This window comes from Palaemon carinicauda, chromosome 39, assembly GCF_036898095.1.
Source record: "Palaemon carinicauda isolate YSFRI2023 chromosome 39, ASM3689809v2, whole genome shotgun sequence".
Classification (NCBI taxonomy): Eukaryota; Metazoa; Arthropoda; class Malacostraca; order Decapoda; family Palaemonidae; genus Palaemon; species Palaemon carinicauda.
In genome coordinates, this window is record NC_090763.1 from 64,938,710 (window position 1) to 64,949,304 (window position 10,595).

A 10,595-nucleotide genomic window follows, 5' to 3' on the forward strand; every position below is an offset into this window, starting at 1 on the left:
CTAAATACCCTTATACCTCCTGAAAATGTAATTTATGTTTCCTAAATACCCTTATACCTCCTGAAAATGTAATTTGTGTTTCCTAAATACCCGTATACCTCCATAAAATGTAATTTATGTTTCCTAAATACCCTTAAACCTCCTGAAAATGTGATCTATGCTTCCTAAATACCCTTATAACTTCTGAAAATGCAATTTATGTCTCCTAAATACACATATAATTCCTGAAAATGTAATTCATGTTTCCTAAATACCCGTATACCTCCAAACAATTTAATTTGTTTCCTAAATACCCTTAAACCTCCTGGAAATGTAATCTATGCTTCCTAAATACCCTTATACCTCCCGAAAATGAAATTTATGTCTCCTAAATACCCATATAACTCCTGAAAATGTAATTCATGTTTCCTAAATACCCGTATACCTCCAAATATGTAATTTATGATTCCTAAATACTCTTATACCTCCTGAAAATGGAGAAAAGTGTGCAGGTACGATCATTCTCGATTCAAATTTCCTCTGAAATTGCGAAGTTTAAATGTTAAATCCTAACTAATAAAATGGCACATTTTGCTAATCTATCGTGCCATCTGCGCATTTGGGTTTATCTTCTATTGCTCTCCTAATCAGTGCAAGTATTTACTCTTTTGATTCTAATTCTAATTCTGCTTTCATAATTACCCAGTTCCCTTTTCCTACTCACCAAATTACATATATTGAAAATTTCATTCCAATAATAAAAAGAAAATTAACCAACGAAAAATTATACTTCTTTAAGATAACATTTGTTTCTTGGCTCTAAGCTCCCCTATTTAATAAAGAACAAGAGGATATATATATATATATATATATATATATATATATATATATATATATATATAATATATATATATATATATATATATATATATATACAGTATATATATATATATATATATATTATATATGATATATATATATATATTATAATATATATATATATATATATATATATATATATATATATACAGTATATATATATATATTATATATATGATATATATATATATATATATATATATATATATATATATATATATCCGGCCACGTTCAGTGGCACTGCCAGACGTATAACTACTCAGCCTCTCCCCTTCCCTCGGTTAAGGTGAAAAATAGTCAGACCCAGGAAATATTTAGTCGCCATTTTTGACGGGTTGCGTACACTAGTTTACAAATAACTACCCTCTTTACTTTCACAATGCACGACTGAATCCGTCTCCCATTCACTGACCAGACGTCATTTCTCCTGCTCTGGCCGGCTGCTAAATGACATTTTTAAAAGGGAACACGTGTAAAAAAAAAAAAAACTTTATTCATAACAGCAACAACCTTTCAGATGTACATGTTACACATGTGTTCTGATTCGTTATAAATAACACCTATGAAAAGTCTTCCTAAAGGATGAATTATGCATCCGAATCATTTTCATTTCGGCGTCAGGGTCAAGGTAAACGAGAAGTAGCGTCACTGAAACACTTGCAAATCTAACAACATAACAAAGCAAGAATTTAAAATGATGTATTGGATAAGATAAATATGAACTTGACAAACTTGACACTTCAATAAGAAAGTTATTTAAACAAGGAATTAAAATATCAAGTCAATCCGTGGCTTTAAAGGTCATGAAGTACGTCTTTAATAACAGAAAATTAAAACGAACAGTCAAGATGATAATATATACATACCCGTTATTATTTGTGACACTTTATCGCGTTAGTTACACGAAATGACTGACTGGGATTTTGGACAAGGGTTTCAGGGTTATTGGGAGAGTCACTCATCTAAAGGGTTTATATATATATATATATATATATATATATATATATATATATATATATATATATATATATATATATGTCAATCAATCAAAGAGACACCACACCTCAGACACTAAGCAGTGGACTTTACAGAGAGAGAGAGAGAGAGAGAGAGAGAGAGAGAGAGAGAGAGAGAGAGAGAGAGAGAGAGGGGGGGGGGGAGAGACTCTGCCATAACTATCATTATGCATGAATGAAAAAAGTCAGAGAGAGAGAGAGAGAGAGAGAGAGAGAGAGAGAGAGAGAGAGAGAGAGAGAGAGAGAGAGAGAAATTGGATATGTGATAACTAATATTACCGTCGAATTGGTTGGTTTCCTAATTTCGGAAATACATTAGCAAGTCGTTAATACTGATTTTTTTTCTTTTTTGCCATTCTGAAAAAAAGAAAGTTGGAACATAAGGATATGAAATGCATAAAACATGACTCCCCTCGGCTACTATATCGAAGGAACTAAAACATACGTCTACCTAATTTTGCTTGAAAAGCAATCAACGGAGCTATACCAGAGTTCGCTTCTTTAATGAAAACCCACTGAAATATGTTATGGATATCAAAAAGAAGAACTGAAAAATTTCCTTTTTGTTGTTAGAAATAAAAATATCTATAGTCAATTCTTTTTAGTGAGGCAGATTTGCACCGACTCGCAGGGGTGCCCTTTTAGCTCGGAAAAGTTTCATGATCGCTGATTGGTTGGACAAGATAATTCCAACCAATCAGATAGCAGGAAACTTTTCCGAACTAAAAGGGCACCGCTGCAAGTCTGTGCAAATGTGCTTCATTAAAAAAAATTGAGTATAGTTGTTTTGTGTGATGAAATCCTTATTATAATGGCCGAATGAGCCATCGAATGACACCAAATAGTACAACGAAGCTACATTTGACGTCTTTCCTTGGAAGCTTGGCCTCGAGAATGAAACAAATTATGCAGGATTGAAAATGTGTTGTATTGGGTATTGGGTGTCTCATATCGATCATCATTTAAGGATTTTAAATGTATTCATCTTTACACAGATCTATATACATACATAAATATATACATACAAGAGCAACGAACAACAAAAACAGCCACTTCTAGTCAACTGCGGGACAAAAGCCTCAGACATGTTCTTAGTCATATCTAAGGTTGTTTGGACATTTTCATCACCACTCAGAAAGGGATGTACATGCATACATACATACATACATATATATATATATATATATATATATATATATATATATATATATATATATATATATATTATATATACACATATACATATGTATATATATACATATATATATATATATATATATATATATATATATATATATATATATATATATATATATAGTATGTACATGCATATTCATAAGCAATACATACACATATAAATATAAATATATATATACTGTATATATACATATATATATATACCATGTATATAATAATCTATCTCTAACACTTATCACCTGTAGCTTCAGCTTTGACTTAGTCAGGGTTCGAATCCTTGGCCAACGGGAAGCTATTATCAGAAAGTTGATTACCCCTTGGGTCTCTGATCCCGAGGCAGAGCGAATTCGATATTAAGAGATATTTGTGGCTTATTTGAATATATATATATATATATATATATATATATATATATATATATATATATATATATATATATATATATACTGTATATATATATATATATATGTATATATATATATATATATATATATATATATATATATATATATATATATATATATATATATACCTGCTCCTGCAAGGCCTTTCAAATATAAGCTTTGCTAGGGCTCTACTGCCTTAATGAAAGTAAACGACAGGAATGATTTCCTCCTATTGATTAAATAATTACAAACTCACCGTCTACTACACCATCTGGCGCAGCTATTCTGGCGAGAGAGAGAGAGAGAGAGAGAGAGAGAGAGAGAGAGAGAGAGAGAGAGAGAGAGAGAGAGAGAGAGAGAGAGAGAGAGAGAGAATTTTTAAGGCTCCTTTTAATCGCATTTTCTTCTAGGGTACATCGTAAATCACAGCTGATTGCGAAGATGGGCACTGAACTCGCATAAAACATCGTTTTCCAGACTCTGATGAAGCGTTGGAATGTAATTAATTGCTTCCCTGGCGGTTACGCGTTGTAAATACAGGATCACCTGACAGCTTCTGGCAAACAAAGGAAAACCAAATACATTCGTATTGTGGCAAATTATTGGCATCTTCACGTAAACTATATACACACATTACATATATATATAATATATATATAATATATATAATATATATTATATATATATACATATATATATATATATATATATATATATATATATGATGCTCCAGGATATGAGACCGATATTAAAAGAAGGATAAACATGGGCTGGGGAGTTTTTGGTAAACAAGATGAAATTTTGAAAAATAAAATGCCACTTTCTCTAAAAAGACAGGTATTTAATCAGATGGTCCTACCAGTTTTAACTCATGCATCAGAAACTAGGAGCCTTACTAAAGACGTAGAACATAAGCTAGTTACAACTTAAGAGCTGTGGAAAGAAAAATTATGGGAATAACACAAAAAGACAGAAAACGAGCAACACGGATACGACAGCAAACTAAAGTACAGGATAATCTGACAACACGTAAGAAAAAGAAATGGCCATGGGCAGGACATATAATGAGAATGACTGATAATAGATGGGCATTATGAATAACAGAATGAGTTCCTAGAGATTGCAAAAGAAGCAGGGGAAGGAAGAAAAGACGAAGGATTGACTAAGAAAATTTGCTGGTATAAACTGACATAGGAAGACGATAAACAGACGTGAGTGGAGGGAAATATCCGAGGCCTTTGTCCTGCAGTGATCTAGTTACGGCTGCTGCTGCTGATATATGTATATGTATATATATATATATATATATATATATATATATATATATATATATATATATATATATATATATATATATATATATCCCTTTCTGAGTGGGGATACCTTAACGTGGCGAAAGGGTTTGCGTATCGCCATGATCAAGCATAACTCTACTAGTCAGGTTAGCAATCAGACGAATATCTCCCACTATCAAGAATCCGGACTGGCCAGCGTGGTTATGAAAAATAGCCAAACTCCGGACATAAATTGACATATAGGAGGAATGTGTCATGCAGTGGACTAGAAACGGCTACATTTGTTGTTGTTTTTTTTATGTATGTATGTATGTATGTATGTATGTATGTATGTATGTATGTATGTATGTATGTATGTATGTATGTGTATATATACATATATATATATATAATAATAATAATAATAATAATAATAATAATAATAATAATAATAATAATAATATTGCATCATCATGCTTCTAAATGTTCCTAATTTTTTTTTTACAAAAACGGATACAAAATCAATACGATTATTTAACGATTACGTGGAACCAGTTTTAAGTACCCTCAAATTGGCCTATCCGCAATCGACAATTTTAGACAATGAAACCGAATACAAAAATTTAATAAAAACCTAAACACAAACCCATTTTTCTTCATTACAAATAAAGCATCAAAATACCTAAAGTCATTCTCTTCTTAATCCTTTCAATATGGATTGACAGTTCAACTGATCAAGATGAAAAGTTGAATAATAGCTCAGAACAATAATTTAGGTTTAAGGAATTCATGCAATATTCGTTGAATTTTAAAAATAAGTTACCGGTACATTCTTTTGGAAAAACGGAGTGAAATTTTATACACACATGCAGTGTATGTGTGTGTGTGTATATATATATATATATATATATATATATATATATATTATATATATATACATATTATATATATATATGTATATATATATATATATATATATATATATATATATACATATATATATATATATATATATATATATATATATATACTGTATATATATTTAGGAATTTTAGTTATAAGGTACACACAGACAGACACACGTATATTTCTTCCTATTCATTATTGAAAAGAACACTAATCGCAATTTTCCTTTTACTGTGCAGTCTTTTAAATCAGATAGCTTGCAATAAAACTACAGGGGACATCTGCAGCTTATCCGCATTCCTCTATGAGCGACAAGTTATAATTGGCGAGCAATTCGAGTTACTCTCGAAGTCGTGGACCACTTGCTGGCAGCTAAAGTCCTCAAGTGAAGGATCCGGCTGCACTCCAATTAGTATGACAAGTGTTTTCGTTTCATTAATGAAACAAGACCGAATTAAGTTATCCATTGGTCAAGAAAGTGACACAAGTCCTGCATCTCTTGAGATATGTCTTTGAAAGTCCACTCGCTAAATAATGCTCTCGCTCGGGTCAGCCACCCAAAGCTATCTGCCTTATTACGCAATAGAAAATAACTACTTTGATGTTTATTCAAGCAGGAGTATATTCCTCGTGCATAAGACGCTAACTTTGGAATTTGGGCTGGCGCTGAGGCTGGGAAGGCCACTCAATGCCGGAGTGAATTTTGAAGTTAAATTGAAAAAGGTTAGACAAGATGGAAAAATGATTAGGATAAGAGGTAAAGTAAAGAGTATGCTACAACGATTTCCAAATAATGTCTACAGCGCACTGCGAGAAGTGCACTGATAGCAATAAACTCTTTGGATGTCGAGGAGGCAAGGACACGTTAAGGCATGATTGGTTCTTTGCAAAGTCTTTTCTTAGTGTCTTTTCACTCATTCCCTTTGATCTCTTCATACTTGGCAGTCCAACTTCATGCTGCTCCACGTTTCATTCAAAAAACAAATTTTCAGAGCAAGACCTCAGTTTCCAAAATCAGACTTGGAGGTCCCCGTATGATTGAATCCTCTTTTCTTATTAAATCGTAGCATTTTTAGCAATGATATTACGCATGAAAACTAAATGGTAAAGCAATATAATAAATACCAGTTTTACTTGTTTTCATCTTCAGTTCAGCTTCAATGGTATTTCTGAATTCCCACGTATTCAAACTATTCACTATAAAACAAAAATACAAATATAGTTTTCATTTACCCTTCTCCCCCCAAAAAAAAATATTGTTACCACCATGACTTTAAAATACAACTGATAATAGTTAACCTATATATCTATGATTACTAACGAAAGCTTTCGTTAACCTCTATCAAATTACAACTTGTGCGAAACTGACATTCTCTAAATAAGGTTTTATTAACATTACCGAGAAACCTAAACCTAACTGGACTCTCACAAGCATTTCTTGCCATTCTGCAAAACTTCAGCCCTTTATCATGATTTCTTTGCAACATTCAAGTCAAATAGCCTATGTAAGAACATATAGAAAGACAAGTGATTTTTTTTTTTTTTTGGGGGGGGGGGGGGGTAATTGCCCAACACAAGGGTGCAATGTTTCCATGGCTTTTCAATATCTTTATAGCTGTTGATGCAAATAGTTAAAGACTTAGAGACGGAAAATTGACAGGAGTGATTACTTCACTAAAGGTATGACAAGCACCAAACGATACTTGAAAAGGCTTTTCCAGCAACTGGCAAAAAAAAAAAAAAAAAACCATAAAAGTAAATAAATAAAAAAAATGGTATCATCCTGTCCTTGCAACGAAATAAAGAACCGAAACGCTCAAAGGATCAGCTGAAACTATCGAATGGCAATACCGAATTTTGCGTCAAAGTAATGAGAACGATGGCTACCCATGCGAAAATTATTAAAATTTTTAAAAACTGCTCAAATTAGTTTACGGAGGCAGGCAGATTTGCAAATTCTGAGTGAGGTGGTTATTATCATTATTACTATTATTATTATTATTATTATTATTATTATTATTATTATTATTATTAGCTAAGCCATAACCATAGTCGGGACACCTAAGATGCTATAAGCCCAAGGGCTCTAACAGGGAAAATAGGCCAGTGAGGAAATAAAACAACGAAATAAATATAAGAGAAGTAATGAACAATTAAAATAAAGTATCTTAAGAACAGTAACAAAATTAAAATATATCTTCCATATACTGTACACGTCTGTGATGAGTGTTAATGTTTGATGTATTTATCAACGTGGCTACATTTTTCGGATGGGATTGTGTCAGGTTCGTTTGAAAAACGCAACGCGGAAATTTTTCATCAATGGTTCGCTAATTATACGGGTGTGCATAATAAATAATCGAAGCTAATCCTTCTACATCGCTCCCACACAGAAAGAGAATAGGAGTGAAGGTTACAGTGGATGATGGGAATAAGATATCAAAGATTGTGTAGGTTACAGTGGATGATGGGAATAAGTTATCAAAGATTGTGTAGGTTACAGTGGATGATGGGAATAAGATATCAAAGATTGTGTAAGTTACAGTGGATGATGGGAATAAGTTATCAAAGATTGTGTAGGTTACAGTGGATGATGGGAATAAGTTATCAAAGATTGTGTAAGTTACAGTGGATGATGGGAATAAGTTATCAAAGATTGTGTAGGTTACAGTGGATGATGGGAATAAGTTATCAAAGATTGTGTAGGTTACAGTGGATGATGGGAATAAGTTATCAAAGATTGTGTAGGTTACAGTGGATGATGGGAATAAGATATCAAAGATTGTGTAAGTTACAGTGGATGATGGGAATAAGTTATCAAAGATTGTGTAAGTTACAGTGGATGATGGAATAAGTTATCAAAGATTGTGTAGGTTACAGTGGATGATGGGAATAAGTTATCAAAGATTGTGTCCGTTTCAAGTGAAATTGAGTATTAATCATGGCGTTAAAAATTAGTTTAATAAATCACCTATTTTTTAAAGTCTATCTTTTTATACTTTCATATAAAAACAACAATAAAGAATTAACTAGTATCCTTAATAAAGGGAAGACGATGGATAGATGAACTATGAAAGTTTGCAGGTGTGGACTGGCATAGATAGACCATACAGACACAGTGTAAGGACATATCCGAGGCCTTTGTTCTGCAGTGGACTAGTAACGGCTAATGATGATGATCATCATCATTATGAACTGAGCGAAATATGAAATCAGTCATTAATCATGACGATTTTTTTTTTTTCAATAAATTACATTAATTTTTTATAATTTGTTTCTGTATGCTTACATATAAATACAAAAATAAAGAATTAAATACTATTATCAAGGAAGAGAAGATGATGACTTGACGACCTACGAAAATTTGCAGGTGTGGACTGGCATAGATAGACCATAAACAGACGTACGTGGAAGCAGTAGGAGATGAATTTGTTTTCCATCCTTTCCTCTCAAATAAAATTCCTTCTCTCATTAAATTTACATTAGAATCGACTTCCTCTAGATTCATGGTAACTGTCCCCTACCCTGGACTAAAAGTGATCTTGAATCCAAAAGAAATTTATGGTGAAAACTATAAATCTTTAATTAATTCAAGCAGTGGCACACAGTATGTGTTTATTTCTTATGATTTCTAATAAAGTAAATTGATTGAACTTTAAAAGTTCAAACTTGCACTAAATGTTTTTATGCTGAGCAGGAGTGACATAAGTCTTTTTTATAGTATATATATGAAATGTCTGTTTTGGTGTTATTACTGTTTTTAAAATATTTTAATTGTTCATTATTTCTCAGATCGTTTATTTATTTCCTTATTTTCTTTCCTCACTAGGCTATTTTTCCCTGTGGAGCCCCTTGGCTTATAGCATCTTGCTTTTCAAACTAGGTTGTAGATTAGCTAGTAGTAATAATATAATAATAATAATAATAATAATAATAATAATAATAATACCCTGCAAAATTTAGTAAGCAAAAATTGTCATTGGCAAAAATACCAACTTCAATCATTAATGAAAACACAAGACCAAAGTTCTTGAATCTCTCTCAAAAAAATAATAATAATAAAAATAATAATAATAATAATAATAATAATAATAATATAATAATAATAATAATAATAACCACGCGATGAATCATAATCTGAACCTAAAAGAATTCATTTTATCTAAACTTTGCCTATAATTTTACTATTCTAATTTGCACTTTTTTTTTTCTAAACACCAAATTCACCTTAAATGTAAAATCAAAACCTGGCTTTCCTCTTACTCAACTGCACCACCCTGAAGTCAGCCACTGCATAAATACGCTCCCCCGAGCGCTCCATCATCGGTCAATCGTAGCAGGCTTTGGCTGTGGGCAAAACCAGTTATTTGGGAGCACGCTGTGAGCCATGCAATACCTGACAACGGTATCGCATTGCAAAGCACTGCGACTTTCCTGGCACTAAATTCTCGGAGAAAAGGGGCCAAATAGACCTGCACACATCAAACGAGTAATTCCCCACGGATACTTACTAATTAGAATGACGTCAGAATCGTGCATGAACTTTGACCTTTTAACGTCATTTTTGCTTATATAGATAAGGGAATCAAGACTTTTTTTCTTAGGCAAAGATATATCTATATAAATATATACATACAAACAAACAAATACACACACACACACACACACATATATATATATATATATATATATATATATATATATACATTATATATATATATAATATATATATACATATATATACATATATATATATATATACATATATATATACATATATATATATATATATATTATATATATATATATACACATTATATATATATATATATATATACATATATATATATACATATATATATATATACATATATATATATATATATATATATATTTATATATATTATAAGTACGATAACTAATCAAACACCACATACAGCTATAAACCGATACTTTCT

The 10,595-nt window shown here is 31.4% G+C and overlaps 1 long non-coding RNA gene across 1 annotated transcript in view; it reads right to left on the reverse strand.

Annotated features, from left to right (window-relative positions):
• The window catches only part of LOC137630890 (uncharacterized), a 92,676-nt gene that overhangs the window by 51,523 nt on the left and 30,558 nt on the right, over positions 1–10,595 (reverse strand). The window lies entirely within an intron of this gene.